Consider the following 6,095-nt stretch of genomic DNA (forward strand, 5'->3'; position numbering starts at 1 on the left):
CTCATCACATGCTTGTAGGCCATTTCTATGTGTTCTTGGAGAAATGCTGTTGAGATATGTCACCTATCTTTAAAATTGGCTTGTTTATCTTTTTGTTAAATTGTAATAATTCATTATAGTTTCTAGTTATAAGCCCCTTATCAGATACGTGAGTTTCAAATATTGTTTCACCTTCTATAAGTGGTCTGCTCACTCTCTTGTTGTTAATCTTCGTAGCAGAGAATATTTTAATTCTGTTGACATCCAATTTATGTATCTGTTTCCTTCATTGCTTATGGTTTTGGTGTCATGTCTAAGAAATGATTGGTTAATCCAAGATCGTGTAGATACACAGCTATGTTGTCCTCTAAGAACATTATAGTTTTAGCTCTTACATTCAGGCCTTTGATCCATTTTGAATTAATTTTGTATATAGCATGATGTAGGGGCTGAATCTAGGACTTGACTGGTTCAGTGTGGTTGCATTCTCCTTGAAAATGACCCTGGGTGAACTTCCATCGATGCTCCCAGCCTGTGATTATATAATATTGTGGGGAAAAGGGAGTCACCATAGGCGTGTGGGCATATACATTATTCAGACTCAATTAGCAAACAGGAATATTATTTCTGGCTCTTGGGCTGCTGGTACAACAATGGTAAAAACTAGTAATAGTCACCATATGAGTATACACTACATGTTGGGTATCATACTACATTCAACACTTTTAACATAGGGTCTTTTTATTCCTAAAAACTTGTAAAGAGGAGGTAAAAAGGCAATTTGTTCCAACAAAAAAAAATGGTTTGTTATTTATAATTTCCCAACCTTTGAAATTGTAAGTAGAGACTTATTTCTAAGTGGAGCATTTGGTATGAAAATGGATGGAAGGGAGGGGGAGAGACATTTCCATGTTAGCAGTGGAACAGAGAGAGGTATCCAGGCAAGAAAATGAAAGAAGTGGTGGCTGCACCTGATAGGGCTGCAGACTCTGCTGTGTGGGGAAGGGGACAGTGTGAGAGAGGTGAAAATCTTATTGCTCGTAATGATGGTGCCTTTAGGGAAAGAGAGAGCTGATAGCTCAGAGCCTGGTAAAGAAGGAGATGGAGAGAACACAGGTGTTAAAAGCCATTTTAGGAGGAGTTTCCATGTAACATCAATTGTAAGGCCTCTTCCTTATTTGCCTGTGAAACCTTTAGTAATGTGTCATTGTCATGACCTCATTGAGCTGAATCCATCTGGTGAATGCCTCTCTACTGGCTCTCACTAGAAAGTAGACATAAAAAGATGGAAAAACATTCCATGCTCATGGACTCGAAAAATATGGATCATTAAAATGCCTATGTTGCCAGGGTAATCTATACTTCCAATGCCATCCCGGTCCAAATACTATTGGCAGTTTGCAAAGTGCTGGAACAAACAATCCTAAAATTTGTAAAGATTTAGGAACCAGAAAAGACCCTGAATCTCCAAGGAAATGTTGAAAAAGAAAAACAAAGCTGAGGGCATCAGGTTGCCTGATTTCAAGCTACATTACAAAGCTGTCATCACCAGACAGCATGGTGCTGGCACAAAAGCAGACACATAGACCAATGGAACAGGGTAGAGAGCTCAGATGTGGACCCTCAACTATGTGGTCAAATTATCTTTGACAAAGCAGGGAAAATATCCAATGGAAAAAAGGCAGTCTCTTCAATAAATGGTACTGGGAAAATTGGACAGCTATATGTAGAAGTATGAAACTCTACCATTCTCTTACACCATACACAAAGATAAACTCAAAATGGATGAATGACCTCAATGTGAGACAAGAATCCATCAAAATCCTAGAGGAGAACCTAAAGTAACCTCTTCAACATTGGTCACAGCAGCCTCTTTCAAGACACGTCTCCAAAAGCAAGAGAAACAAAATAAAAAATGAACTCTTGGGACTTCATCAAGATAAAAAGCTTCTGCACAGCAAAGGAAATAGTCAACAAAACAAAGAGGCAACCCACAGAATGGGAGAAGATATTTGCAATGACACTACAGATAAAGGGCTGGTATCCAAGATTGATAAAGAACTCCTCAAACTCAACATCCAAAAATCAAGTAAAAAAATGGGCAGAAGACATGAGCAGACACTCTCCAGAGAAGACATACAATGGCTAACAGACACATGAAAAAGTGTTCATCATCATTAGCCATCAGGGAAACTCAAATCAAACCACACTGAGATATCACCTTCCACCAGGTAAAACAGCAAAAATCGACAAGGCAAGAAACAACAAATGTTGGAGAAGTTGTGGAGAAAGGGGAACCCTCTTCCACTGTGAGTGGGAATGCAAGTTGGTGCAACCACTTGGAAATCAGTGCGGAGGTTCCTCAAAAAATTAAAAATAGAGCTACCCTATGACCTGACAATTGTACTACTGGGTATTTACCCCAAATGTACAGATGTACTGAAAAGAAGGACCACATGCATCCCAATGTTCATAACACCAATGTCCACAATAGGCAAAATGTGGAAAGAGCCAAGATGCTCTTCAACAGATGAATGGATAAAGAAGATGTGGTTCATATATACATGGAATATTACTCAGCCATCAAAAATGATGAGTTCCTAACATTTGCATCAATATGAATGGGACAGGAGATTATGCTGAATGAAATAAGTCAAGCAGAGAAAGTCAATTATCATATAGTTTCACTGACTTGTGGAACATAAGGAATAGCATGGAGGACATTAGGAGAAGGAAGGGAAAAATGAAGGGAGGGGAATCAGAGTGGGAGACAAACCATGAGAGACTGTGGACTCTGAGAAACAAACTGAGGGTTTTAGAGGGGAGTGGGCTATCGAGATGCATTGGTCTGGTGATGGTTTTAAAGAGGGCATGTATTGCATGGAGCACTGGGTATTATACGTAAACAATGAATCTTGGAACATTACATCAAAAACTAATGACATACTGTATGATGACTAACATAACACAATAAAAAATAATTAAAAAATTAAACATAGAGCTACCATTGGATCAAAAAATCTACTCCTTAGTATATACACAGCGGTATGAAACCAGATATTCAAGAAAAAAGGGTACACAAGCTTTCCTAGTGGCATTATCCAAAATAGCCAAGAGTAGAAATACTGAGAAGGTCAACAAGTGATAAAGAGACAGTTGAAATACAGAAACCCCATGATAAACAATAGCCGAACTACACAGAGAGCCCCAATGTCCTCTGAGTGATGACTGGATAGGGCAGATGTGGTATGTATACACACACAGGAATATTACTCAGTCATCAGAAATATGAAATCTTGCCATTTGCAACAACATAGATGGAGCTAGAGGGTATTATGCTAAGCGAAATAAGTCAGAGAAGGACAAATACCATATGACTTCACTCATATAGGGAATTTAAGAAAAAAAAAGAAAGTATGGGAAGGGGAGAATAAGGAGAGAGGGAAACAAGCCATAAGAGACTCTTAATGATGGAGAACAAACTGAAGGCTGATGGAGGGAGGTGGGTGAGGGATGGGCTAGGTGGCTGAGGAATATTAAGGAGGGCCCTTGTGATGAGTACTGGGTATTGTATGTAAGAGAAGAACCACTTCTACTCTAGAAAATAATATTTCTCTGTATGTTAACTAAAATTTAAATTAAAGAAAAGAAAGAAAGGAAATCTTGTATGTCCATATAATAGAATAGTATTTGGCAATAAAAAGGAAAGAAGGTCTCATACATCTACAACATGAAGGAAACTTGAACACATTGTTCTAAGTGAAAGAACTTAGTCAAAAAGACCATCTAATGTAATTCCATTTATATGAATGTTCCGAATAGGCAAAGTGGAATGAGCAAGTCATGGGGATGAAAGGTACAGCATAGGGAATGTAGGCAATGGTATTCGAATAGCATTTTGTGGCATCAAATCACTATGTTGTACAATTGACACTAAGGTAACATTGTTTGGCAACTATACTTCAATTTAAGAATTTAAACCATATTTTAGGGGGAAAATGGTTTCCTAGTGCTGGGGGTTATGGGAGTTGGAGGAGAAATGGGGATTGAATGCATAGGGGTTTCCTTTTGGGGTGAAAAAATGTTTCAAATTGATGGTGGTGATGATCACATAACTGAATATACGAAAGACAAACTGAATTGTGTACTTAAATGGGTAAATTTTATGGCATGTGGACTATATCTTAAGAAAACTGTTTGATTACAAATGAAACTAATATGCAAGACACAAATCAAAGGAGGAAGAAGAAGTAAGGCTCACATTTATTGAGCACCTGCTATGTCCTGCGTGCCGTCACACATCTTTACTAATCATACTCGGTAGTCACTGTTAACCCCATTGTACAGATGGGGGTATGGTCATCCTTCTACCTTCTTCTAACACCACCTTCACACTGGCCACTTAGATGCTGGAGGAATAGAGTTTGCTGAGGAAGGTCTTCCTCATGGCAGTCTTCAGCTCCTTGTTCCTGAGACTGAAGATGATGGGACTGAGGAAGGGCGTGAGGACCATGTAGGAGATGGCCATCAGGGTGTTGCTTTCCTGGGAGTGCAGATTCTTGGGCTTGAGGTAGATGATAGAGGCAAATCCATAGTGCAGAACGACCACAATAAGGTGGGAAGCACAGGTGGAGAAGGCTTTGTGCCTGCCCTCAGCAGAGGGGATCTTCAAGATGGTGGCCACAATTAAGGTGTAGGAGAGGAGGATGAAGAGAAAACAGCCCAACAGGACAATCATGCACACCAGTCCCACACCCAGGGCCACACTACTTGTATATCAGTTCCACAGGCCAGCTTCAAGAGAGGGGGCATATGACATACAAAATGCTGGATTTCATTGGGTCCACAGAAGGGGAGGTGGAAAATAGTTGTGGTCACCACCAGCCTTATGACCGAACCACCAGCCCAAGACAAGGCCACCCGGCAAGCACAGCCACAGGGACTCGTGAGCACATTGTAGCGCAACGGGTGGCAGATGGCCACATACCGGTCGTAACCCATGACAGTGAGCAAGAATGAGTGGTTGAAGCCGCATGTGAAGAAGAACATCTGGCTGGCACAGGCTGCAAAGGCGATGGTGCGGCGGGAGGCCAGCAGGCGCAGGGTGACGGCCAAGGTGTAGAAGATCTCAGAGATGGACAGTGCACATAGGAAGAGGTACATGGGTGTGTGCAGGCTTTGCTCGCTCCAGACAGTGGCCATGATGAGCAGGTTCCCCAGCAGTGTGAACAGGTACATGAGCAGGAACAGCAGGAAGAAGACGGGCAGGACGTGAAGTGGGAAGGTGGAGAAGCCCAGGAGGATGAATTCAGAAACAGAGCTGTGGTTTAGACCCAAAGTGGCAGCCATCCCTGGGTGGAGAGAGAGTGAAGATGGCCTGGTCGGCAAGAGCTCTGGGTCCAAGCTGAGCCTGGCCCAAGAGGACTTCCAGAGGGAGCAGAGAGTCTTCACCCTGCAGACCATGGCCAGTCCCTCTGCCACCTGATGCTCGTGATACTTTCAGAGCACCTGGGAGCTGCATGGGGTTCACAGAAGATCACAAGCTTCAAGTACACAGCGCAGGCCCTGAAGCATAGTAAGAATGCAGTAAAAAATAATACTGATAATAATAATTACAACTACTGTTATTGCTATTATTGACTCCATGCACAACCACCTGACTTTCCTGCCTAATTGCTATCTTCAGCTGGAGGGCACCTCTCCCGTGTGGCATGCAGAGGTTGTAGGCTCGGTTTAATTGTCAACATTGCCCCTACTGGCTCACTGGGAACATGGAATAATATTCTTTAATCCACAGGACTGCAGTGGCACTAAGGTGAGGTGTGCACATTCAGCTCTTAGGTACTATTGTTGTTGTTTGGTCCTACTTGTGTGAGTCCCCCACAGGGATGTGGCACTGACCAGCATCACCAGATCACATTCTCCCACCCCTGCTGGGCACTCTATCTCTGGTCACTTAACAATGCAATTCACTGAATCTCCTTCTAGCTCCTCAAGCCCTACCTACTCTTCTGTCCCCAGTCGCCAGCTTTGTGGAGCAACCAAGGCTCGCAGCTGTGGGATCTCCATTACCCTTCTCCAAGAGGCAACAGACTCACATCTGCCCCAGCTCCCTG

At 42.4% G+C, this 6,095-nt stretch overlaps 1 pseudogene; it reads right to left on the reverse strand.

Annotated features, from left to right (window-relative positions):
* Nucleotides 1-4,381: 4,381 nt before the first annotated feature.
* On the reverse strand, nucleotides 4,382-5,328 carry LOC111144161 (annotated as a pseudogene).
* Nucleotides 5,329-6,095: the final 767 nt, after the last annotated feature.

This window comes from Enhydra lutris, unplaced genomic scaffold (genome assembly GCF_002288905.1).
Source record: "Enhydra lutris kenyoni isolate GAN:26980312 unplaced genomic scaffold, ASM228890v2 scaffoldscaffold10, whole genome shotgun sequence".
NCBI lineage: Eukaryota > Metazoa > Chordata > Mammalia > Carnivora > Mustelidae > Enhydra > Enhydra lutris.